Source organism: Dermacentor albipictus, unplaced genomic scaffold, assembly GCF_038994185.2.
Source record: "Dermacentor albipictus isolate Rhodes 1998 colony unplaced genomic scaffold, USDA_Dalb.pri_finalv2 scaffold_19, whole genome shotgun sequence".
Taxonomy (NCBI): domain Eukaryota; kingdom Metazoa; phylum Arthropoda; class Arachnida; order Ixodida; family Ixodidae; genus Dermacentor; species Dermacentor albipictus.
Window position 1 is genome coordinate 2,711,676 of NW_027225573.1, and position 26,920 is coordinate 2,738,595.

Genomic DNA, 26,920 nt, shown 5'->3' on the forward strand with positions numbered 1-26,920 from the left:
TGCGTGCGGCTCTTCATTTCATTCAGGAGGAACCACCCCATGCATGGTCAGTCTTCTGTGATTCCAAGGCAGCCCTACAGAGTGTACTCTCAGCACTGCGCCATGGATCACACGAACAGGTCGTCGCAGAGATCAGAGAAGTACACGATCGCATAGTTGACGAAGGACACGATATCATATATCAGTGGTTGCCTAGTCACTGTGGCATACATGGCAATGATCGAGCAGACGCAGCTGCCCGATCTGCCCATGACGGCGTCAACTGCGTTGCCATTCCTCTTACGAGAACCGACGCAGCGAAAGAACTTGCCGCACTTGCGCACGACCTGACATTAGCTCAGTGGAGTCCATCCGATTTCACAAGTGCACATCTACATACCCTGGACCCTAATTTACAACTCCGTATTCCGCCCGAGCTTCCACGGCGCGACTGCACACTTCTAGTTCGTCTATGGCTTGGAGTAGCATTTTCAAATGCGTACTCCTTTCTTATCGGAATGTCCAACAGCCCACTTTGTGACTTCTGCGGGTGCAATGAAGCAATCGCGCACCTTCTTTGACAGTCCTCTCGTTTCAACCCGCAAAGAGCAGTCCTCTCAGCCACCCTAGACAAACTGGACAAGCGCCCAATGACAGAAAACAAGATACTTGGAAACTGGCCTACGCGAACATCAGCGCGATCGGCTATGAAGGCGCTGCTGCGGTATTTAAAAGACACTGGACTTTCTGACAGATTGTAACTTTACAATGTGACGCAGGAATGTACGGTGACACTGCATAACACTAGGAACGCCTTTGCGGGCTGCGTGACAATGCTCACAGAAACAGATTGTGTGTACGTGCATGTGTGTAGTTTTTTATTATTTTTTTAATCCTTCTCTCTCACCTATCGCATCCCCTTGGCCATCCCCCAGTACAGGGTAGCCAACCGGAGATAATCTCTGGTTAAACTCCCTGTCTTTCGTTTGCTTTCTCTCTCTCTCGTAACAAGGTACTACCGAGTCGGCTGGACAGGGTAGCGGCGTGGTATCGAAAAAAAAGTTGTCACCGAGGTCTTCAGCAGTCACCGATGAGCCTACGAAATTTCTAGGGCTTCTTCCGGCCGTTTATACCGTGTGCTTACCGCAGTTCTGGGTCGGCTGAGCCCGGCCGAGCAGGTCAACCGACTCGCACAGGGAGAGGGAACGCACCAACTGTATCTCATCATCTCATCCTTAAATTGGTCTACCATCGAAGGGTATCAGTGAATGTGGGTCATGCGAGAGCGCGAGCGAGGCTTCCGCTTCTGCCGCACATTGTCCTTCTTCATCCGCTTGTCCACCGCCTTGACCGCCTTGCGTAATCCCTTACAACCACTGGGTGACGCAGCGCCCACGCCTCCCCGGCGCGATACCACGTAGACCTTCTCGCGCTTGTCCGAAGCGGCACGTTGCACTTTGAAGAGCAGCTTCTTCGCACTGTCCTATTTTGTGGTATCGCTGTTCTGCAGCGCCTCTACGCGAGGAAGGATAATCTTGAATTTGCGTTCCATTCGCATCTTGCGGCGTCCGCGTGCTTCTAGCACCTTACGGATCGAGCGATTTTTCAACTCGTATAGTTTGGCCTTGTAGCGTTTCATCAGCTCCTTCGTAACAGGCACCTCGTAGTTGCTGTGCTTCTTTTCATCCTCGGCAAACCCTGATGGCAAATCTCCATCGTCGAACGTACTGCGATTGTACGCACCATCTATCAGTGCCATTCTTGTACCCTTGTTGACCAAGAGAGAGCCCATGGCTTCAACTTCCGCGATGGTGGCCTTGTCCCGAGTCAGTTCACGTTCGACCACATCACGCACCCGCTCACCAGCGTCAGCATCTGATACAGCCGGAACCACGACAAAGCTTGGTTCCTTCTTCGATGCCTTTGCCTTTTTGGGTTCCTTGTTCTTTTGCTTCCTGGCAGTCTCCCGGGGCTTATTATGGTAGATGTCCTGGTCGGACCAACGGTAAACCATCACATCTTCCAGAGCTTATTTGGCCTTCCGCTCAGATTCAGTCACGGTTGCGTTTTTAGAAGCGTTCTTTTTTTTTTTTTTGACGCTGGAGATGAAATAGCGGGTATGCTTGGCCTCTGTAATGTCAGAGCCGACGTCCGATGCGAGATACTGCCTTGCTGTCCTCAGACCCATCATCATTATTTTCAACGTCTGAAACATGACTTTCATCACCGTCATCATCCGTATTATCGCCTTCCGAATTATCATGATGAGGTGTTTCCTCACCATCCTCCGATGCCTCGCCCTCGTCTTCAGCGTCAGATTCTTGCATCTCCTGATGCGCAGTCAACCGTGCCTCGTACTGCATGCTCTCGAGTAGCGATGACAGCTCAGCTCCGCGTTCAAGGTTAACACGCTGCCTACGCGTGAGATTTTTGGCCGGCTTCGCGCGTTCAGCCTCAGCGAGTTTCGCCATTTCGTGTTGTACTTCGAGATCGACTTCCATGGCGAGAACCTCGCCCTTATCGATGTCTTCTTCGGCTTCCGAGTGGGTTTCAAACTGTAGATCCGTGTAATCGGCATCTTAATTGTCGGCATCCGAGTTACTGTCGTCGGAGGTGATGGCATAGGGTCTAGCGACTGCAACACTGGGGGTGGTGGCCTCAGTGCCTACCGTGGTGGCTGCCTCGGCATCGAATCTGTCTGAATCAGATCCCGAGTCATCGTTCTGCTCCTCCAGTTCGTCAAGGTCACGCCCCTTCAGTATGCTGAGAGAGAACAGTTCCGGGTCGTTACCGAGGATAACTGAATTACCTGCCGTCACCTTCTTATGCTTCATTAGAGCCCTGCGCTTTTTGCGCTCCGACCGGCGCTGGTCCTTTCGCAGCCGATCGGCAAGTTCCATTTGTTGCTTTCGCAGCGCATCCTCCTCACCTTCGGTTTACCCATCCGCTCCTCGCCAGCGTCTTTGACGACAATAGCGTCTCCACCTTCGTCCTTCGCGATGATGTCGGCCTTCGGTGTCTTGGATACTTTATCGGTGGGAAATATTTCGCGGCATATTTTCTGTCGCCACTTGAGCAGGTGCTGCAGGTCCGCTCGTGCGGCAACCTTAAGGTCAGAACAGAGTAGCTTCACCTCCTCGGTGGTTAGAGTGCTGGCGGCCACTGCCTTGAGCAGGGCAGCGTGCTTTTTAGACTCTTCCTCATCTAAGCCGTTTGGTGGCTTGAAAGAGAAGCGATCTGTTGAAACTAATATTTGTAGCGGGTTATCTGAGGTCAGGAAGTCGATAACACTGTGCTCTCGGAAGTCATCGCCTCCTCGTACCCTTGCTTGTTCACTTTCTTTCACTGCCACAGCAGCTGGCTCAACGAAGTTACCTTCAACGGTTCGTTATCCTCATTCTCTTTCGCTGCCTGACCCTGAGATATGAACACATATTCGCACTTGAGCAGTTTGGGGTCGAGCGCCTTGAGAGTACGGAATCTGATGCATACAGCAAAGATTTCCGCGGAAACGTTCCTACTATTGGACGGTTTCGTGACCTTGACACGTTCGAAACACTTTCCGAGCATCCATATGAGTGAATTGTAATCCGCCAACCTGTGCAAAGTCAGATACTTTTTTGCGGTAGTGTGACCCACCTGAATATTTTGGTCACGAATACGCCACCTTTCCGCAGCACGTGTGCCGCCAGCTTGGCAGCCTCTAGCACAAGTACATTTTGGTTGAATGCGTCAAGGTTTCAGTTGGCACCGACGTTGCGTGCGCCATCATGTAGCACGATATCGACCTGGGCCCCCTGAGGCAGATGACCTGGTGGTCCACAACTTTACCCTGAGATTATGCGATATGAAGTTTCGACACCTCGTCGTGCGTATATCTGCTTGTATCGTGATGACACCATTGATGGGCCGGATGGGTACGAGGTCGGCACCGGTAATGACGCTCGAGAGTGGCAGGTGCTTGGTTGCGACCTGCAGCCAGCCTCCGGGTGCGGCACAGATGTCAACCAGTACACTGCGTCGGCGTCAAATTATTCAGACGCTCTAATGGCGGCGTAGAATGTAACGTACTTGCTGTGCTCGAAGAAGCTGAACTTTTTGGCCAGCTGCAGAACCTTGAACGCGGACCTCACGCGGTATCCCTGTTCCTTGGCCAAGTAGTAGTACTTGTCCTGGCGCTCAACCGAAAAAACCGAAAAAATAAGCTGTTACAGTTTCGGCAGGAAACGGTTCAACCGCACGTACAGGGCACAAACGGGCGCTCAATGAATCAGCGATTTATCAAAACAACTGTTTTAGTCGCTGCACGCCACGAGCAGATCGTTACGACTAACTAGTTGGGTTATGGGCGAGAATTGGCGCGTGTGTGTGTGTGTTGGCAACTGTACGACCACCTAGGTAGAGATGCTTGCACTCAACCATATGCGGCCAGTGTTCCGCCGCTGAAATTTTTTTTTTTTCAAGGGCAATGTAGATTCACCGTTTCTGATCAATATCCCAATCCGGCCGTTAAACCAGCTCGCTATAATTACGGCTACATTTAAAACGCGGACGCCAGCACACACACAAAACAAGAAAGAAGGTGTGATGTAGAAGAGAAAAAACCAAAACCAACCAGTTCGTCAGCACGTTTTCTTGTAAAAACACCTCGGTCGTTAATAAATGTCCTCACCTTATATTCTAGGTTCTTACGTGGCAAAACCACGATATGATTATGAGGCACGCCGTAGTAGGGGACTCGGGATTAATCTTCGCCGCCTAGGGTTCTTTATAGCGCGCGTTAAAGAACCCCAGGTTTTGTTGCCTGTTGGCGTCAAAAACGCAAACAGGCGTTTTTTGCATTTCGCCCTCATCGAAATGCGGCCCCACGGCCGGGATTCGATCCCGCACCCCCGGGCTTTGCAGCGAAACGCCAAAGTGCACCATACGCCACCACGGCGGATGTACTCACCGTTTCAATGCGCGTTAACCACTGTGAACGGCACAAGATTTTTTTTGTTCTTAGGAGCTTTCAGACGGTTCAACTATCGTTTGGCGCACACAAGCAGAGTATACCACGCTCTTAAATTTCTGCAAATCATTCCGGGGCACGATATGCGCGATCTATTTTTTTTTTTTTCTTTATCTGCGCCTAGTAAGCGGCGCAAGCCTATGCGTCACGTGCAGTTGTCTAAGAGAGATCGTCGCACAATATTTTAGACAAGGAAGAATTCTTTCTGGCGCGCAAAACGTGGAAGGGAGTGGTCACAGCACGCACAAACAGTGCAATTTATTGCTCAGATGGCGGGTATATAAGCGCAATGAGGGGAAAGGATAGGGAAAAAGAAAGGAATGGGTGAAAAAGCGTATGGACATGTACAAGACCATGCATCATCTTTAAAAATAGTGATATTCATTGTCTAGTAAGTTAACAGGCTGCGCTCTTCAACATTTCTTCCTGCCACCCGAGCAAGAACCGTCCACAAAAACTGTGTGCAGAGCTCTTGTGGGCAGCTGTGTTTAGCACCCCCTGTCGTTGCTCATAGCTTAGAGGCATCGATGTCCTCAGCTGCTTTTATATTTAAAGACGCAGCAGAAACCCGAGCAATGTATCACTCGCTGTTTTTTTTTTTTCTTACTAGAAGTTTCGAGTTGCAATTTACGTAATACAATGCTATCCTGCGCATTACCATATGCCAGTTTGCTCACCACCAATGCAGTAGTAATTACTTGAAAGCAAAGGAAAAGTGAAGTGACGACACTGCTGGCGAGGTGCGGCAGCTAAGCCCACCCCATGCAGACACAGGCAATCGCACTACTTCGCTATGCGACGGGTAAACATGAAAATTTCTCCGTATCGAATCTTAAGCTGCCCATTGCAGAGAAAGTACGCCTGCTCATTCGTATCAAGCCGTCTCACCTGCTTTACCAACAGCTCGCCTTCGAAGAAAAACAACAACATCGCTAAGATCGCAGCGCTGGCTCTCGTTCCAAGCACGATGCGGGCAGCTGGGATAAACGTTTCGCGCCGCCGCCATCACTGCGACTCTAGCGACGGCGGCAGCGCGAACAGTTCATCCAATTGCGGCGCGCGTCGTGCTTAGACCGAGTGCACCCAGCACCCTAATTAGATTGCGACAATCCGTGCTTATAAACCCAGGCGCTTATACTATAGGGTTGTGCAAGTGTTCCAACACGCATTGAATAGTTTTTTGCCAGTCTATTCCTACTTGATTCGAGAATCCACTATCACAGTAGGCAACTCTGTCTGCTGCAATGCCAAGAGGGACAGCAACAGTCCTTGCTGTGTGCAAGTAGAAAAACCGCTGCAAATGGAGACTCGCTCGAATTACTCTGCTTTAGCAGGAGACTTGTGCATATACGATCGAGTTTCTGAACAAATACTCTTGAGCAGCTCACTTATGAACAGCAGCAGCCAGCCGCTGGCAAGCATGTCTCGTCTTGGGCAGCCCATGTATTCGCTGTTTCGATTTAGACAGACCAATTTATTATTTGAGCTATCTCACCATGTTTGGATTCCTTCAAAATCATGCGCGGCACTTTAGCATTGCACTCAGCTTTCTAAATGAGCGTTAAACTCTACTAAAAGCGTTTGGCAGCGCCCTTTTCTTTTTCATTACTTTTATTGGTCATCGCTAACCTATATGATACTGCATCATCGTGTACCTGCACGAAATAATGTAAGCAAGTTTTTTGTTGCTCAACACAATACACAGAATGTTTCATTTCACTTTTATTTGAAATTACAAATGTTCAATGTTCGATTCGACTTTCAACGGTCATTTTTCTCAAGCACTTGGAACGTCCATGTTATCTTTATTCCAGGAATAAATTCGCAATACATAAATAATTAAAATATAAAATTAACATAAAAGTGAATAGATTAATATCTCTTTTCTAAGCAACAATTTAAAGAAGTACAAGTTGCCAAGGTGAAATTGCGGCATGCAATCTTTCACTTTATATATATATATATATATATATATATATATATATATCGCTCAGCACGGTGCATCGGCGTCGCGTTCGGGGTGTGGAAGGACCGTGTGGGTGGAAGACAGGATCACGTCCATACGGGCGACTAGTTGGTGGCGAGAAGTGGACGGCCCAAGACCTCCGCGACCTGCTTTGTCTTTGGGAAATTCTGGAACTTCGTCAGCAAGTAATGAAGCCACAGCTAGTTGGTAAGCGGCCGAAAGGCTTCCCAATTATCGCTGCGAGAAAAACAAGAAGCAACAGAGCGTGTAAGGTGCATGTCATATATTCATTTACTAAACTTGAAAATGGTAGGTCTGCAAATAAGTTTAAGTGCAGCACAAAAAAAAGATAAAAAAAGAGAAGGCGGCAGGCAGACTAATAAACACACCGACGTGGACTACCTTCAAGTTAGCGCGTTTGCCTTCTGCTTTTACAGTTCGTGTTTATTTGCGCTATATATATTCCTTGCATCGCCATTTATCACTTTTCTGACGCCTGAGAGGATGCAAGTTAAAATTTTTATTTTTATTTATTTCAGTGCCTATCAGTACAATTTCCTTTCTTTTTTGAGTCATTTTCATCAGTGTTTCAGCGCATGCAAATGTGAAATGAAGGAGCCGGAAACGAAATGCGTTCAATCTACCTACCCGAGCTAAACGTTATACATTCATTCATTGATGGAGCTACCGACCTAATAATCAAATTCGCTGATCGACGTCCATGCCTGTTAAAATTTGTGCTATGATGGTTGAAGGTCGCCACGGTGTTATCCATGGCCAAAAAATGAAGCACATGCTGTTGCGCTTATTGAGAACGGGTTGACGATTCAAGCAAAACCGAAGAAAAGCGCAGTTCCGGTGGTGCTTTATCTGTGCTTAGTGTGTTCTCACAACCATATGTACTCGTACAATTATGTAACCTGGGCACGACCGTACACGCTATGCATCCGGGTCGTGTAACTGCGGCTGTCTACGACGAGCGCGAATCGAGATCAAGTCGCGATGGGACAGCGAACGCGGAGACCGCCGCAACTAACGTTAATCAAGTTGCGCGCCTTTCTTTTTGTCCACTTCTACGCGAGCCCGACATGCGTGTGAACACCTTACGGCGGCATATACAGGGCTAACGTTGGCCAAGCTCTTAAATACAAAATGTAGAATATACAAGGACGCAACCAGTGACGTACTGCAACAAGGCGATTCTTTTTTTTTCATAACTGTTGATAACTACGTTATAATTAACGAACCTTTTTTACTGAACTGAGGGCGCGAATTTTTATAGAAAAGCAATAATTGCGTTTTAAGGAACACCCGATTCGGTTGTTTTCAGTGCGCTATGTCTCCCGTAATTATTTTTTAATAAAGGTATTTTTTCGCGTTATAAAGAAAACGCACGAAATACGAAAATAGCCGGACGATTACACGTCCACGCACCGCAGCACCAGCGGTGCCAGGCTTTGCCCGGAGGAATTAACTCTGCTCAATGCCTGGCTTGCCTGCCACGTGAAAGTGGCGAGGCACCGGTATTGGCGTTGGCCACCGCGAACTGCAAGTTGCCTTTTCAGTGCGCAGCGGCAATGACCAGAGTTCATTGACCTGTCTTGGTGAATCAGCACGTGTCCTTCCACCCCTCCATGCTATGGTGGCCAGCATATTCATGCCCCTTAAGCTGATGAGAACACAATCATCGAGCAGAGAACGATGGTCGCCTGCAAAAAGATTGGATTCCGGCTTCGGCGTGACTTCAACATCTCGGGAGATTTAACAGGGTTCTTCAATGTGCACCTAAATTTAAGTACGCGGGTGTTTTCGCATTTCGCCACCATCGGATTCGATCCCGCGACCCCATACTTAACAGCCCAACACGTGTGCTTTTATGTTGCTATGATATCGGTGAAGTGGTTTGTTTGCTGCGAAACCTCAGTGATGGCGGTGAGTAAAACCCAGGCCCTGACGATGAGATACACAATGATATTCCGAGCACTTTTAAAGAAATTAAAGACGCCCAACTTGGCCCGCAGACTAGGATTGAAGGCATTCAACTGAGGTTTTCCGACATTGAAAACTCGCTTGACTCTCTTAAACAGCGCCAAGCGAAAATTCAGACTTGCGACAGTTCTATCAATGCCATGCAAAAAGGACTTTCACGCATGACGGAGAAAGTAAAAAATAGGGGACCTTGCAACAACGTTATGTTTGGGCTAAAGGAAGAGGGAAGCGAAACCGCCACTCGTCGCGAAAGTTTCGAACGATATGTTACGGGGATGCTCAGGGCCCTATGAGAACGGCGTGTTCTTTGGATCTGTCAAAGGCCGAGCAACGTCGGCGAAGTTTTTCACGAAATGGCGAAAGTAAGAACACAGGCCGACGAAGCAGAGCGTGGCACGGGAAACTGCGTACGGCGTGAACTTTTTCCGGATCTGGTTGGACACCGGATGCGTCAACGAGGTGTCCCAGCACGGTAATCTGATGGCGCCCGAGTTGACACTTCGTGAAGTTCAGTTGGAGGCCGGCTTTTCGGAAGACCGCAAGAATGGCAGCTAGTCGGCTACGGTGGCTGCCGAACGTGGGAGAAAAAACAATAACGTCACCAAGGTAACAGAGACAGGTGGTCCATATGTAGCCTCGCAGGAGAGAGTCCATCATACGTTCAAATGTCGCAGGAGCATTGCACAGGCCAAAGGACATGACTTTGAACTGATTTGAACTGGCATGATAAAGGCCATCTTCTCGCGGTACATTTCATCAACTGAAACCTGCCAGTAGCCGTATCGAAGATCGATGGATGAGAAGTATTTAGCTCTGTGCAAGCAGACAAGGGAATCATCAATGCGTGATAGCGGGTAGAAGTGTTTTCGAATGATCTCGTTTAAATGGCGATAATCGATGCAAAAACGCCAGGTACGATTTTTTTTGTTTCATGAGGATGACACGCGAAGCGCAAGGGCTGGCTGATGGCTCGATGACGCCATTGCGGAGCATTTTGTCCAGTTCCGATTGGATGACTCGACGTTCAGCATGCAATACACGATAGGGATGCCGACGAATAGGATTCGTGGCTCCATGGTAGTGTTGATACGGTGATGAACAACGGATGTTTGTCCTAAAGTCTTGTCGCCGAAATCAAAGGTGTCAAGGTACGATTCAAGGAGGAGACGTATGTCCATGGCCTGTGCAGAGGTGAGATCAGGTGCAATCATCTTCGCCAAGTCATCCGTTAGGGAAACAGAGCTGTGAGCTGCCATTGTTGCTAAGAAACCGCTCTCGACATTCAGAATTGCAATGCCAAATTAGGAAGTATTAGAAATGCTGGCCAAGAACATGCCGGCTGGAAGCACTTGAGGGCACAGGCCGAAATTCAGAAGTGGAAGAACGACATTGTTAGTAGTAATAGTCACCAGCGTATGTGGAAGAGCAACATTCCGGTTTAAAAGCACGTCTTTACCGTCGGGAATCTGTGGCTGTGCGCTCAAAGCCACGCGAGTGACTGCCTCAGGTGACAGACGCACATCTTGAAGTGAACACAAGTGCAGTGAAGCGGTGCTCGCAGCATCGGCGACTTGAAGCAGTTCCAACTGATGAACGCCGGTTGCTGAGAGCTGAAGTCCATGAGAGTTGAATGATGGGATAAAAAGTCCAATCCAAGGATAATGTCGTGAGGGCAGTTGTCGATCATAGCAAAGAGAACAGAAGTAGGGCAGCCGGCTATACTTATGCGCGCAGTACACATTCCATGTACAGCCAGCACGCCGCCGTCGGCCACACGAAGCACTCTGGGAGCTGCTGGGGTGAGGCCCTTCTTTAAACATCTACGTAGGCTAGCACTCATCACATATACGTGGGCCCCAATGTCGACGAGTGCTTGGACATGTAAGCCGTCTATTTTAACGTCAATTACACTTCTCTTTGTGGGCAGACAGACAGAGGATTTGCTGCAGTAGCGGGCAATGCAGCATCACCTCTGAGGGCTGCATTTGTTAGTTTTCCGAAAGGGTGCGGCCAAAAGCCTCAGGGGATGAAAGGCCATGCAGCTGCGGCGAATGGGAAGATGGGCGACATGTTTGCGGTGAACGAGACTGATGTCCGCACAGTGATGGTGAGCGACTGTACCACGTGTTCCTAGCAGAGTTGTCAGTGCTGTTAGACTTTGCGGTGATCGAAACATTGCGGGCATTTCCATTAAAACGGCTAAGGTTGATCGGCGCGCGAGGTGTCGAGGGCCACGAGTTGCGACAGTATCTGGCGACATGACCAATGCGGCGACAGGTGAAACATATCGGCTGGTCATCCGCGGTTCTCCACTTATTGGAGTTGCGATAACGCGGAGCGAAGCGCCAGGGCGGAGCGAAAATAGTAGGAGGGCGTTCGTTGGCTCTGGGGTTGGTGACAGCACAGACAGAATGTAGGCCAAAGTTTTCAAGTTTCTGTTGAACAATGGCTTGCACGAGGGTAATTGAAAAAGGGGTAGCCTCAAGGCCATGCAAACAGAAAGCTGCGGGCGCCATCGCATGCAGTTCACGTCGAACGATTTGCACCACGTCCTCTGATGGCGATGCCTGCTGCTGTGCAGGCTGATCTTCACACGTCGACGCTGCGGCAGTATTGGGAAGTCTGGTGAATGGGGGCAGGAGGCGTCGGCACCCTAACTGTCAGCAACTGTCAGCCTCTAACTGTCAGCACTCCGATCATAGCATCAACTGTAGAGCAGCTTTTGCACGTGGGCAGATTAAAGGCGTCGTCAGGAATTCCCTTGAGCACATGCCCCACCTTCTCAGCTTCAGTCATGTCGTGATCAGCTTTACGACAAAGTGCCAGCACGTCCTGGATGTACGAAACAAAGGACTCCGTGGGGGATTGGGCACGAGAGGCCAGTTCTTGCTTTGCGGCAATTTCACAGCCCACTGGTTTGCAAAAAACTCTGTTAACTTCTATTTGCATTGATCCCAACTGGTCAGCTCCTGTACATGGTTTTCGAACCACACCTTTGCCGTACCTCTTAGGTAGAACAACAGGTTAGCTAGCATAAGCGTAGGGTCCCATCTGGTGATTCCACTCTTGCGTTCGTACATAGCCACCTACTGTTCAACGTCGGCACCATCAGTCCCGCAGAAAGTTCCGAGATCCTTGGGTTGCACAACCACAACCGAAGGGGACAGCGACATAGTAGGCGATGGTGATGTTGGAGGCGGCAACGACGTTGATCCCGAGTGGTCACAGTCATTCATGGCGAGTACAGTGACGAGACGTCCACTGCGGAGCTCCTTTTCCAGCCGTGGTACCCCGCACCTCCCACCAATGTGTTACGGGGATGTTGGGAGTATAAGACTGTATTTACAATGTATATACAAGCAGAGTCAATGGGGTTAAAATGGCTGACTAGTAACAAGACGCAGCAGCCAGTGTCTCGCGATCTTCCTCTCTCTCTTTCATCCTTGAGTACCGGTAGCACGTTTGTCCAGCAATCGGTGTATTATAGTTGCCGTCGACCACTTAACATGCTATGCAGACTGCGGCACTCCCAGTTGCTACAGCGTGGGAAATCGCCACTTTTATACTGCGCCGTTCTATGCTTGGTCATGGAGGGCTTCGTGAACTCTTCAGCGACCGAGGCTGTGCCTTCCTGTCTGAAGTCGTTGAAATATTGCTTGCTGAATGCGCTATTCATCGCACATGCACTGCCTATCGCCTGTCAGCCAATGGTGCCACGGAACACTTTAATCGCACCCTTGGTGAAATGTTCACTATGTACATTGCATCCAACCACTCCCAATGGGATGTAGTTCTTCCGTTCGTCACCTATGCCTACAATACCGCGACGCAGGCCACTACCGGTTTCTGCCCCTTCTATTTTCTTTATGGCCGTGATCCTTCTCATACAATCAATACCATTCTGCCCTACCGACCAGACCCATGAGAATGCTTGCCAATCTTGGACGCCACAAGAAAAGCTGAAGAATCTTTTGTCAGTTGGCCCGTCACTTCACATGATCAGAAATGCCGAAATCAAAATACAATGGCCGCAACTCGACTCCAACTTTCCAACCAGGAACCCTCATTTGGTTGCTCGTACTGACCCGCACACCAGGACCTGCTTCAAAACTTCTTCCTAAATACGACGGACCATACCGCATTCTGCAGTGAACTCCTCGCACCACCGTCTGGCATGCATCATCGTACTGCGAAGTCGTCCACGTTCAACGGCTCAAGCCCTATCGTGATTCTGCGGCCTCATCTTCAGACTAAGAAGAATGCCTGGACGTAGGCAGCAGGATTGCCAACAGCATCACGTGCCACAGATACTCAAGCTTAGAGATTGTACTCGATGTAGTGCTCTACCCGTCATCGGCCCCTCATGTAATAAAATCCTTTATAATATGTTGTGAATTTCTTAATGTTTAAGAGGGTTTAGCAAAAGTCCTAGTTGCGCAGCAGTCTAATTGAAAGCCATGTGTGAAGCATAAATTTTGTCCGCTTTATATATGTACTATCAGATGCTGTGTACTAACTGACTTTTTTTCATTGCTGAGTTGATTGATATTTTGGATAGTTTTGATTTCTGAAAATTTCCCATTCTCAAAAAGATTTTACTCAGAAATTGCTGGCAGAAATCAAAATTTGTCTTCCAAAGGTTGCTAGATTTAAACTTTTTCTTTGGTGCAGTGGTTGTGGAGAAAAACTATTTCTCTGTTCCAATGTATTTAGGTAGGAGCCCTGTCAAGTTTTCCTTTTAATGGCAGTATGATGTAAAAAAATACAATATGGCTGTCTCGCCTGCACATAAATATTGAACTGGTATTATTTGGTTAGGAGTCCAAATAGTGCACAAGTCGGTAAATATTCCAAAGCTGAATAGCACATAAAACAGGAGGAAGGGTGGGCTTCTAGACGATCTAAAGCCTTCCACCAGAAATTCCAGGCTGGTCCCTGCTGCCTTTCGAGGGAAAAAGCCGAACAGGGTACTTAAAAGGTGAATACACCACTCACAATGATATGGTTAAATCGTGTGCGTTCAGTGGTTTGAGAAATGAAAGGCGTGTCTCACCAGCACAGACGTAATGCCAATAGAGTGCAACTGTCAAAACACTGTTTTGACGAATAGGAAGAAACAAGCGGCGCAAGTGCATAAGCCTACACAAATGCTGCAAATGTGTACTATATCAGCACAAGTACTCCAGATTCAGCCTCACTGCAACTGCCATGATGACCTTTGTATATCAATATGAAGAATATGCCCACTACTGTGAAGAGATGATGAGCAATAATGTTGAGAGTTTGAGGGTGTGCTTCTGAAAAAAAGTGAAAAGCAAGCAACTTTACTATTTGGTGTATGGTAACAGATTGTTATGCTCATTTCCTTGTCTCACTTTGCACAGCGAATATGACACCCTCAAATTAATGTTCAGGTCGTGAGGTACAAAAGCTTCCCTATCTCTAGAGATGCTTACCTAAGCTGTTGTCGCAGCTACCTGAAGCCTGCGCAAAGCTTCAGAACAGATGCTTTCACAGTGCAAAACCCCCCATAGCGATACAGTCACATGAAAGCTATAATTTTATGGTGGCAATTGTTTGAAAGGGGATCGAGTTGCGGAGGATGCAGGGCTAAAACAATTTTCACCAGAAAAATGCATTTTCTAGTTTAGTTTATTCTGGGATCTTAGACATATAAAGAAGCTTGTTAGCTAGTTTGGTTGCAATCTGCATCACAGAAATGAAGAAAATGAACTGTTCTTGTGGCTCTGTTCATGGCTCGCTGTTGAGAGTGCCTATAAACGCTGTAATCAAGACCTGGCTACAGAGTGGGCAAGAATCCAAACACTGAGTGAATGCCCACATTAGAAAGATTGTTTTTCGTGTGTTTTTAATCGCAGGAAACCTTCAATTGAGAGTTCCATTATCAGTTAAAAATGTAATGTGCGATTTATGTTTGCACGATATTGCAAGTACTACAGCAAAAGCTATGGCATTATGTTTACCAACCACCTTAAGTAATTGAATCTCTAGAATTCGTTGTAATTAAAGGAAGCTCACCGAATGGAGTGCTTATGTGCAGTGCATGTGCACTGAGCTAACATGTGACGAGTTGCAGAAGTGTGGCTTTAGGGCAGCATGGTGTGTGCTGCCATGAAGCTGCAGCTGAAGGCAAAACTTGCAACTTGCACCCTAATTTGCGGTAGATTCTACTGTATTGCACAGCCACGGGCAATGTGTTGCAGCCATGGGAGAGAAGCATCACATGCCGATCACTTTGACGCCAGTGGCCACCTCGCAGAAGCTGTTGTTATAAAGGTGATGCCACGACCTTGGAGATTAAACCACGCGCTACCTGATCATGAATGCCTCGGGAGCACTATCAACAAGCTAAGCAGGCTTAGCAGTCATTGGCACACCGACTTCAACTAATGCCTTGCTGCTATTGGTGTCGTAAAGTTTCACACAGTAATTACTAAAAAAAATTATGAGGTTTTACATGCAAAAACCACGATGTGATTATGAGGCGTGCCAGAGCGGGGGACTCCGGAAATTTTGACCACCTGGAGTTCTTTAATGTGCACCTAAATATAAGTACGTAGGTGTTTTTGCATTTTGTCCCCATCGAAACACGGTTGCCGTGGCTGGGATACGATCCCGACCTCGTGCTTAGCAGCCCAACACCATAGCCACTACGTAACCATGATGGGCTACAATAATTACTAGAAGGAACTGTGGTGCTAGCTATTGTGTGAGGGAGCTTCAAGTGAGGCTCGTTCAAGTTCAGCCATCATGGGAATGATGGGTAGTAGGGTAGCACATTAATTTCCCTGAACTTCGTCCTGGCTTCAAATGGATTCATGAATTTGTAAACATAAGTCATTTTCAAGAGTGTATCTCGTGGTAAATAATTGAACAGTAATAACATCCAATGACAGTAGCTGAACACAGGCCCTGTTGCACAGAAGCCAGATATTGATATCATTACACCACAGACCCATGCTTCGACAGTGGCATGAAACAGCCATATGAATTCCTTGCGGGCAAGCCACGCACATTCAGGCATTTAGCACGTTTTGATTTGCTCACCTCAACCAGCCAAACAGCTGCAATTAGTATCCTGTGTGTGTTCAGTCTTCTGCCCTTAGAAAAGTAAAAATCGATCTCAAATTTACGACAAGGGAAGCAGATAAAGCATAATAAATGAAGCCCCAAGAACGTCTGAATCTACAAGCACAAAGAACAGAAAAATCCATGTACTATTGACAATTCCCATGGTGGCTGAATGTTTGCAGTGCCAGAGTTCCATCTAGCAATTGTATAAATGTCTGATTGACATCACCACATGTCATGGGGGAGTAAAGTGTGGCACTTAGACCTACAAACAGTCAAGTATATGGTTGGTTACTCCATTCCCTCCCCCTCCCCCCCCAAAAAAAAGAATGCTGCATAAATGAGAAAATGTCATGTTAGATTTGGTAAGGTTCAATGACATGAACAGTGTGTCAGACCAAGCTGTGATTTAATTTAGGTAATTCTAAAGGGTCATGTCATCATTGTTCGTGACAGGACAGTAAAGAATGCAATCACTTGTGGATAGTCCCACTTTTTTCAACATCATTTAGCAGATGTATAGTAGACTTCCATTGATTCAACTCTGGTTAATTCGATCCCTACCAAGATCAGCCATGTTATGCGGAGAAGTATAGCAAGAGTGAAAAGGGGGCCACCGTCATAGGACATGGTACACACTCCTCAAGTATACAGGTGCACACTCCATTTCTGGTGACAGTATGAGCACCCTGATGCCCAATTAGCACACAGGCAGCCGTTCGAAATTGTGAGGTTGCTGTCCCGATTGCATCCCTCGATTTGCCTCCCATGTGTCTCCAATACAAGACCATTAATGGGGCCTTGTACGAGTTCCAATTATACGCATGCACACAGAGAAGTGGAGAACACCACCTGCGTCTTAAAAAAATTGGAAAGAACAAGGGGGTAAGACAAAAAAACAAAGTCGAGAGGACGTTTCCAACAAGCAGGGGTTAGTCCGAAATTCTAAAGGCTTGTTGGTAAAGTTATTAGGCGTCTCTGTGCTCGTAATGCATACCTAACCTGGCGAGATAAAAAATCTGGACTTTATTTGCGCCAACGGGGGTGGGGGAGGAGCATTCACTGTGTTTCAATTTCCGGTGCACCGCACACACATGGCCTAGCCAACACTAATCATACACACAAGCAGCAGCAACAAGATGCACCTCGGAGGAAGGCATGCATGAAATGCAGGAGCTACATTGGCTCTGGCTTTAGTCGGCTTACTGGGCACCGTAGTCGGCTGTTTAGTCGATGATACCAATGGTGCTAGTGCGGCCGTTGTTGGCGATGCTGGCGATTACAATGTGGCTGTAGATTGCATGGTGCCAGTTTCGCAAAAACCATTATTGCACAAACAGAGACCACTTTTCGGCAGTGATCGTACAATCGGAAAGTTCATTAAAAAATCTGGAGTCTCCCGGGCAAATTGGGAGGGTTGGCAGGTATGCATAATGTGACCAGACAGCATGGCATATGTATAAATTAAGGAACACATGTTATGTGCTATAAGTGTGGCACCTATTCTCGCTTAGTGTTTCACTGCAGAGCACATATGTACTGTGGCGAAGCTAAGTAATACTGGCAAACAGCGAGTCAATGTTTCTTCTGCCATTTGCTTCATTTGAACAGCCAGATAGTTCAACCAGTCTCACCAGGACCGTATCAACAAAAGACTACGAACTATTTTCCCACCTCCACACACACACACTAAAATGTGCAGTATTTCCTGCTGCCATGGAAATTCCAAGCCAAGATTAAAGGTAAACAAGCATGTTCAGGTTTCCTCAGGATGACAAGCTGCACAAAAAGTGGATATGCTAAATACTACGAGCAAACTTCATTCCTCACCACTCAAAGTTGAGTGATATCAAACCCCTTTTAATCATTGTTGGCGCACTTGCTCTTCATTATTTATCATGTATGAAGAGCATTTATTCAGTACTCAAAATAACCTCTAGCTAACAATATATATTCTGTGTCTTGCAGAAAGCTGTTACTTGCATGCAGGTAACAGTCTTTAGTATGCCCGCAAGCAAAATATTTTCTACGAAGACATTCAGAAAACAGTCAGCAAGGTGCACAATAACTACACCACTTCCCTGTGTTAGTAAAAAAACGAATGGCAACTCTTCCAATTATAACACCTGTGATGATGGGCATACGTATGAACTTGTTCTCAAACATGCTGTGGTTAAAATCTATGGCAATGTGACCGGCGCCGATGTTTGCCTTAGCGGCTCTGCATACGGAGTCTAGTGGAGGCTCAGAAGCTCACAATGCCCGTGTTGCATTTATATAAATATGCACGCAATATTTACGATATCATCTGCTAAAGACAAAAATGATCATGTCGTCCTCATACTGCGGTTGTATTTCTTTTTTTAAAAGAAATGTTCACTAAAATATTTTATGCATCAAAAAATGTGTGAATACACAACTTAGAGAAGTTACTGCAACCGTAGATTCACGTATTTCGTGCAGCACAGCACTAAACCATTGGCATGCGCTCACCGCTACCTGGTGACATCAAGGTGGCACTGCTCATGCCTTAAGAGTGCACGAACCACCCCTAAGGCTTGGCGACATTTAGAAGGCAGAGCATTGTGGGCATGCCCTGCTCCGTCGTAGGCTTCGCAGTGCAAGGCATTGAAGGAGTCGAAGCACTAAGAAGTCTGAGTGCCAATAACTCTGCTTCTGCCAAACGCATTGAAGTGCTTTTTGAGACGAAGAATTAAAGCGAAGCTTTCGTTGAGCCTTCCTTCAACTTTCCCATTGCTGCAGCTGTGGCTGCTGCTGTTTGGCACACCGCATCGGGAGGGGAAGGGGGGGGGGGGAGGTTCAGTGTGTGTTTATGCATGACAGGAGCAAGACAGAGAGGAAAGGCCGCCCGACAAACTCGTTAGGACCCTACTGCATCGAATGTGCACAATGCCCTCTGGAGTTCCCTGGGCGTCGCCACATTAGCCTCCCGACAACTGTAATTATCCATTACTCCCCTGAAAAGCATCCCAGAAACGGCAGTTCTCCCCTTTCTACTAACACACGAGTCCACCAGTCCACAAGGGACATAGATATAACTCTAGAGAGGAGCGGGCAGTTTCCATAGAAGGGATGGGGGAAGGGGAGGATGAGGAAACAGTGCTGTGAGAAGGAAAGAAAATGCTGCTAGTATACAATACAGCAGTTGCGGGGAAGCTGTATAAACTTAAGTTCAAGGTACAGTAGAGTAAGTTTCTATTTCTGAAAGATAAGCACCACGCAAATATGTCAAGCAGACAACTTACGCAGGGCATGCAGAAGCAGAGCCACATTAATTAAACTGCACTGCACGGTCCAAGCGACATTACGGAAGGGGTCGCACGTCAAATAAACACTTCTGAGCCCGCCGAGGTAGCTCTGCGGCTATAGCATTGATAGAGGTAGCAGATTTGCTGCCGACTGTGGCAGCCACATTTCGACGGGGGCAAAATAGAAAACGCACGTGCACTTCGATTTTGGGACACGTTAAAGAACATCACGGTGTCAAAATTCAGAAGCCGCCACTACGGCATGCCTAATGTAAATAATGGCTTGCATTAAAATATAGGGGATAGTCTTCTTGTAATGAGTTGCTTTTATCCATTAGTGCTTTGACAGCTTATAAAACTCATTGGAAATCGTCCCCCCCCCCCCCTTTGTGTGCAATTCTTACTAAGAAGTACTTGACTAGCACTCTGATCTTTTCCATTTTAACATGCCCATGTAAATGCCTTTAGTTATGAATGTTCAACACAGTACAAATACTGTACAAAAGACCACACATTTTCAACCTCTTATTCATCTTGATCACACTCTCGCATCCACGTTGCACATGTGTGCTTCCTGGATGGAGCTGTTGTAAAGGACAAGAGACCCGCTGACCGTACATCAGAAGTATCAGGAAAAACTGCACAATACTGTCTCTTCCTGGAAATGCCTTAAGACAGCAGATTTTCCATGCCAGAGAAGGTGCATTTGTCCCCGACAACGACAAGATCGTCTGGCTGTAAGTTAGGTGTCCTATGGTGAGGAGTGTGCAGAAACGGAAGACATTCTTTCTGCCTCCGAAGTAGCTCTTCCCGATGTTGAGCTCACAGTTGAAGTTGCAGTGTGCTGACACTGAGAGTAAGTTTTCTCACTCTGTTGGCATAATGACGAGACGCTCACTGACTAAAAAGAGCCAAGGCATCAGGACTTTTGTGGATGCAACGTCATCCTCAAAATAACTGAACGGACGGCAAGCACAGGGAGTAGATCATACCTGAAGCTGCTCCATCCCAGGCAACACTTTAGTGCATTCTTAACTGTACTGATTACACACTCCCAACAGCTTCCCCACCGTGGTGCACATTCAATGAAGTGCCATTGGATTCGGTGAGCGCTGGCGTAGTCCTGCATGTTGTTTTTGAAACAGGAGAACTGTTGCTCGGCACTGCATGAAATGCTTTTACGTTGTCGAAGTGCATGACAGCAGAAATCCCATCACGTGCTGCGAAGTAACTGAAGGCAAGTAAAAATGCTTGCACTGTTAAGTCTGGTTAACTACAGGTGTACTGCTCTTGTCACAGCACAAGAAAAGACATTGATGTATACTTTTGCATTCAAGGGTGTTTCAGTACAGCAGTAGATTGGCCCACAGAAAATTCCTACCACTTCTAGTGGTGCTGCAATTGCCGGTATTGTCAGTGGGATGTAGCTCTGCAGGTCGATGAAAGTGAGCTTGGTTGGAGATGTCCTAGGGTCGCAAATATGACAGTGGTCAGGGTTGTGACGTCCACTATACAATAGCAGTCATGTTGCAACAACCCGAACCAGGGTGGCTGTACATAGCGGTATTAATGGCAAAGCTGCCATTCTTGTGATACTTGCTGTGGTAGCTTGCCTTGTTCTTTGTTGAAGGTCTTAGAATGCCTTGACTCAATATTCTGACGTTGGGGCTACAGTTCCGAGCATTGTTCACCAGTGTGGTGTTGTCTGTGCGCCACCATGGTGGTAAGAGGTGCAAAAGTTAGGGAGATTTTCTCAGCTGTGGTTGCAGCGGTGCTAGGGCAAGCTCCCAGTTGCTCTGACTGTGCAGTAAGTAGCGCAAGCAGGCACATGCGCATGGGTCATCGTCCAAGTCGATTTCTACGACACGGCTGGTCACAGACACCTGTTCCACGCACATTGACTGGCGACAGGTTTGGCATTGCATAAAATCAAATATTTGATGGCGGTTGAGCAACTTGCAGTTCTAACCAGTCGTCGTTGGGGATTAGTTGACCCTGTGCCATGCCTCGGTCTTGTCACTTCTGTGGCTCCATGCGCTGCATGTTTCATTGAAAATGTGTTGTATTTTTCAATTAAACCTGTGCGGATATAACATCGACACAGTTCAGAAGTGGGATTCACTTACAAATTGGACTGAGGTTCGTCTGTAGACATGATGCAAGAAGGTTTGGATGATCGTGGAGTTGGCAGGGCTTAGTGCAACCTATGGGAAAAGTAGAAGAAAAGTGACATCCAATTTGTATGCTGTGTGACACTTGCAAGGTGAACACTCCGATGTTCTCTGAACAGTTGAAAGATGTCCAGCATGGAGGCTTCACTCAAATAGAACAGAAAACTGTTTGAATTAATAGAAAAGAAGCATACTTTCTACATGATGTCTGATCTAATAAAGGCCGCTGCAGACTTCAACAGCGAAGACACCACGCAAAAGACAGACGGTTGTCTAAAATGTGTTGACACAACAGCGCTGTTGCATGGCTGGCCAGATAGCTTCAGGTTGGAGATGGCTAAGCTCCACACAAAAGGACCAGTTCAATTTTGGCTTCAGGTTGAAAACCTGAAGTCATTGAGCGAGTTCAAGATTGCATTTAGGAAGGCCTTTGTCGGCAAGACCAGCACAGCCGAGAAATAGAAGCAAATGTGCACCCAGATGAAATGTGGATTCACAACAACATATTTCACGAAGACAAGTTGACTATAGGCATAGTCAACTTGTCTTCATGTCTTCGCATGCGGACACGAAGGAACAGATCTGCATAGGTCCACGGTCCAGAGACACCTCTTGCACAAATATGACGCCGATCCCTTGGCTGATTTACAATGAAATGAAAGAATACAAGCCAGGGTCCAGAAGGCATTGCAAAGGGACAAGCCAGACAATTTGAATGCCACGAAGCCTCATTTCAAGCAATCATGCTCAAGACCTTGGGCTAGTTCACGCTTACCACAGCAACCAGCTACTGAGCCCATGAAAACCTGAGCAACATTCATGCAGGATTGCCATGCGAAGGAAACAACACTAAATAGCAAACAGACCAAACTAGTGGGAACAAAGCTGCTGAAAGCCATCAGCAAGATAGAGGAAACACAAACTGCGACAGGCGTCGAATTTATCCAAGAGACTGCACAACAACAAACACTGTTGGTAACAGCGTAGAAGAGGACCACCAGCAAGAGTGATGGTGGGCTAGCTAAGTTTCTCAACATAGTGACAGTCAATGGCTCTCTCAAAATATCGTTGAGCTATCCAGGAAGCTCAGACTGCAATATGCCCCATCCAGCTGTTTTGAGGCAGCAGCAATTATGAGGCTGTCCACTCCACTGGAACTAAGAAAGGCTGACACAGAATGATGACATTATGTGCAAACGAGTGAAAGTAATAGTTGTTGACAAGACATTGCTTGTTGCCATGTTGGTTGACAGTACATGGAGAGATCAAGATCGCAGTGTACCTGCACATAGGGAATGAACTGAGGATTCGTTAAGGCAGATGAACTACCCTGTTGTAATATCAACTAGGCTCAGAACAAAACGGCTGAGGAACCGCTATTATTTTAAAGGAAGAGCTGTACTGCAGAAGATGCGTGTTGGATGAAGGAGGCAACTGGCTACTGAAGATGGGAGACATCATCAAGCATAATGGGGCTGATACAGGAGTACTGCTTTGCATTGAAGGCTGATAGGTTAAAGTACTGTAGAGATTAAAGTAATTACAAGCATGAAGACCAAAAGCTGATGAAGGGCAGTTTTTTCGCATGACTAACTGTTGCATGAGGACAACTTAGTTCCTCTAAAAGAAGCACCTCAGCAGAAACGCATTGACAACAGCATGATGAACACTGGGAAAGACATCAATGTAGAACAAAGAGAGGTACTGCTGAAACAGATGAATGAGTACATACCAGGATTGCTTTGTATTGAATCTATCAGAGCTTGGTTGTACCAATGAACTCGAAATGTCCATTACAGAGGAACCAGTGAGTAGCAGATCATACAAGTCAAATGCAGCGGAAAGTGAAGCAATCCAAGAGATTGTCAAGGAATGCAAGGCTACTGGCATTGCAACAGAGAACAAACCTATGCTAGTCCTGTTCTGCTAGTTGGCGAGAAAAATGGAGAAAGACGTCGAGTGGTAGACTATCAACAGCTCAACAGTGTTAGTGCGCCAGAATAATTGATGACCAGCTGCAACAATTCTCAGGCGCAGGAATGTTATACGTGTTGGACTATGCAAACATCTACCTCCAGATTCCTCGGAGAGGAATCAAACAGGACTGCAATCATAATTCCAGATGAAACTGGGCACTTTGAGTGTACGGTATTTGGACTAAGAAATCCTCGAGGTACATTTCAGCAACTCATTAACAAGGTTTTCGGTTCTTCATGGCACACAGTGGCACTGTGATACATGGATGACTTGTTGATCCCGGATAACAACAGGGAAAACCTAGATCACTTTAACCTCGTGCTCACGTACTGCGAGCTGCCAAGTTGACCCTTATGCTGTGTGTCAACAGGTGTTCGAGCGTTTGCACCGGCGTTCGACCACTAACCAGGTGGACGGCCTGGGTGTACCAACTGCTGTCCTCGCGAAGTGCCGGCTGCACTGTGCAGTGATCCAATGCCGGCGCAGCAAATTCTCTTGTGTAACTGTTGAGCCCCGGTGAATTTGGCTTTGTATTTGTCGTCAATCATGAGCTTTTCGATCTTGGCGATGATTTCAGTGAAGAACGGTCCTTGTCATGGACTGAGAACTTGCAAGTCAGTAGACGTCGCTTTGGTCTCCTGCAAGGCTTCCATTGTGGCGGCGACGACAAGGGTAGCGGCGCTTCGAACTAACCTTTCTCTGCGCGGGGTGCAGCCATCGTTTTTTGTCGCCGATGCAAACACTGCATAAACGCCTGTTGGAAATTACGGTTGCAAAGTTGCACTGCATTATTTCTAACAGGACACAAACGTTGAAAACGCAACACACGCTTGTGTGTGAGATGGTCTTCCGTTTGTGTGTCCTGTCAAATATACAGCACAACTTCGCCTTCATGACGAAGAAGCAACAAGCCTAAAATAGAGAGTTTTAGATTATGGGGTGCAAGCCACTGGGCACAATGAAAAATCCAAAGCGAGCTCAATAGAATGTGAAGGACCCACAATGGAATTTACGTCCCTAAATCGATAAGGTAAGCGCGAAAATCTCTTATCAAACATTAACACACCACTGTCTTCCGTTTTCGTGGTGCATAAGCTGCCAGCCCGCAATTTTATCCACAAAAGCTCAAAAAGGAAAAACGCGTCTCACCAGCGCCTCAACCTGCATTACCATCTTCGCGATCACAAATCAAAATAATGAATTTCGCTGCCGCAACAATGCATTGAGCAAGAATGTCCGAGTACCTTTCTCAGAAAAGTAAAAAAACAAGTGTGTGTATGCGTCACCTCCGGTAAAAACAAGTCCCCCTCCTTTCACCTTACAGATGCGCAGCGACCTCGGAGCACTCGGGGGCTATGTTCAGGTGCCACACGGGCCCAATGTTGAAAGCAATCTGGGATGAGTATGGAGTCTAGGTGATCTGAGGGCTCGTAGCTTCGCGTGCACTGCGTTCTAACCACGTAGTTCACACTGAAGCCAAGAGGCAGCACGATGGTCAATTCACTCGCTGCTGCTGCCACAGCTGCTCCTCCCGTCAGCATTTTGACAGCGAGTGTTCTCGCTCATCGTTTAGGCGAGTTTCTATTTGTCTGTATGTGCGTGGCACCATGCTTGTTAATTTAGTTAGTAAGGGAATGTTTAAGAGTTTATACGGCTGATACAACAACCATCCTTACTTCGGATAGCTGTCTACTAAATTACCATTGCAATTGATGCTTCGCCTTTCGGGGAAACTGCAACTTTCTTATTAAAAAATCTGGTGCACTTTAGTCGTATTTTTTTAGCTACGTTTCCATCTCTACATGCAGTTTCTGCTTTGAACACACGAAAACTGCATGCGTGTTAGATACTGGCATGTGTTTGGTTGTTTTTTCTCCTTCTTTAATTTGACCAGCTGGGTAATTCTATACATTTTGTTGGTCCCGTCAAGGTCTCACAGAAGTCTACTGTATTCTGTTTAAACTTTATTTCTACAATTTCTCGCTTAATGTAACTCTTACCTATGCAAGAGCCTTTAACCATAGGCTTCTTTGCTGATATCCATTACGGCATCAGCCACACAGGCCCATCAGAGGCGAGTGAATGACTGGCAAGCTGCTCCAGTGCTAAGCATTCTATTTCATAACCGATAATTGCAATAAATGGGTTGCATGAATAAATCAATGGCGGGATGGCAGAGCTTATGCGAGAAAACTAACGGCTGGAAGGCCCAGTGCTCCTCCCCACCACCTTCCTCCACTGGGCTGCTGATTGCGTTCACTCGTTTAACACCTTCCTAGATGCTCCGATCCCATGTAACAAGCCGTGGCTGTCAGCGTTAAAAAACGGCCCTGCTATAATAACTGCAAAGAGGTGTCATGGGTGGCAAGCAAAATGTGAGCACCGCAGAAGCATTGCTTCGGAGGCCCTAAAGGGGGCCTTTTAAAAAATGCGAGACGGTTGCTGCAGTAGCCTGTGAGCTTGAGAAATCCTGAAGAAGCACTGAAGAGAGATTGCCACCCCAAGCATCTCGCCACACACTTTTCATTGACTTGCATGAGAAAACTATGTCCGCCAGCCCTGCACCCTTTATGCGAAGCTTGCCGACAGCTTTCTCCTGGGTATCCAGGTGCTCTACGTAGTGCAGGAAAAGGTTCCTCACAGAAATCAAGCCCCGGAGGTACTGAATTATCTGCCAGGCCTCATTTTCTCGTTTTCAAGGATTTCATATTTCACTACCTTTCAGCTCGGACATCCAGTAGCCAGACTTCACCATTATAAACTGTAATGTGCCCTCGGGGCATTGTAGTAAGCAGATTACTTCACCATGGAAAACATACAAAAGTTGACAGTGCAGCAGCTTCTCATTGTTATAATCAATACATTGTTAAAACCGATATCGTTATAAGTGGGTTCAACTGTACAACTTTATGAATAACATTCATTTGGGCTACATGGCGCATAATTAAACTAGGAAAGAACAGCGCCAAGAGCACTTGTCCTGTGTAGTTCTGCCGTTCACGATAGTCTTAGTTGGCACTGTTCTTTCCTAGTTCAACTTAACGAATTTTTACCTGAGCAATGCTCAAGAAGCCTCTTTGCTTCTAACATTACATTAGTTGTTCCAATGAAGAAATGCATGGCTGTAATGCTCCATCACCATGTAAAATTTAACAATTCTGAGGTTTTACATACGACAACCATGATCTGATTATGAGGCACACCGTAGTGGGGAACTCTGAAAATTTGGAGCACTTGGAGTTCTTTAATGTGTCATTTCTGACACTGGAGTTTTCGCATTTTGCCCCCATCAAAATGCGGCTGCCACAGCTGGGATTCGATCCTGCAACATCGTGCTTAGCAGCGCAACACCATAGCCACCAAGCAACCGCGGCGGGTCACCACCATGTTATGGCGCAGTCTAAAAAAACTACTTTTCTGCATAATCACTTTAATTGAAATTAGGCCCGCAAGGAAGCTCGAAATG

At 46.9% G+C, this 26,920-nt stretch overlaps 1 long non-coding RNA gene and 1 pseudogene across 1 annotated transcript in view; both read right to left on the reverse strand.

Annotated features, from left to right (window-relative positions):
• Positions 1-1,240: 1,240 nt before the first annotated feature.
• Positions 1,241-5,920, reverse strand: LOC139052187 (uncharacterized; annotated as a pseudogene).
• Positions 5,921-6,694: 774 nt separating this feature from the next.
• Positions 6,695-26,920, reverse strand: part of LOC139052140 (uncharacterized) — a 36,696-nt gene continuing 16,470 nt past the window's right edge. Inside the window, exon 3 of the long non-coding RNA XR_011509728.1 lies at positions 6,695-7,193. This is a non-coding gene — a long non-coding RNA (uncharacterized lncRNA). The remainder of the gene's footprint in view (positions 7,194-26,920) is intronic.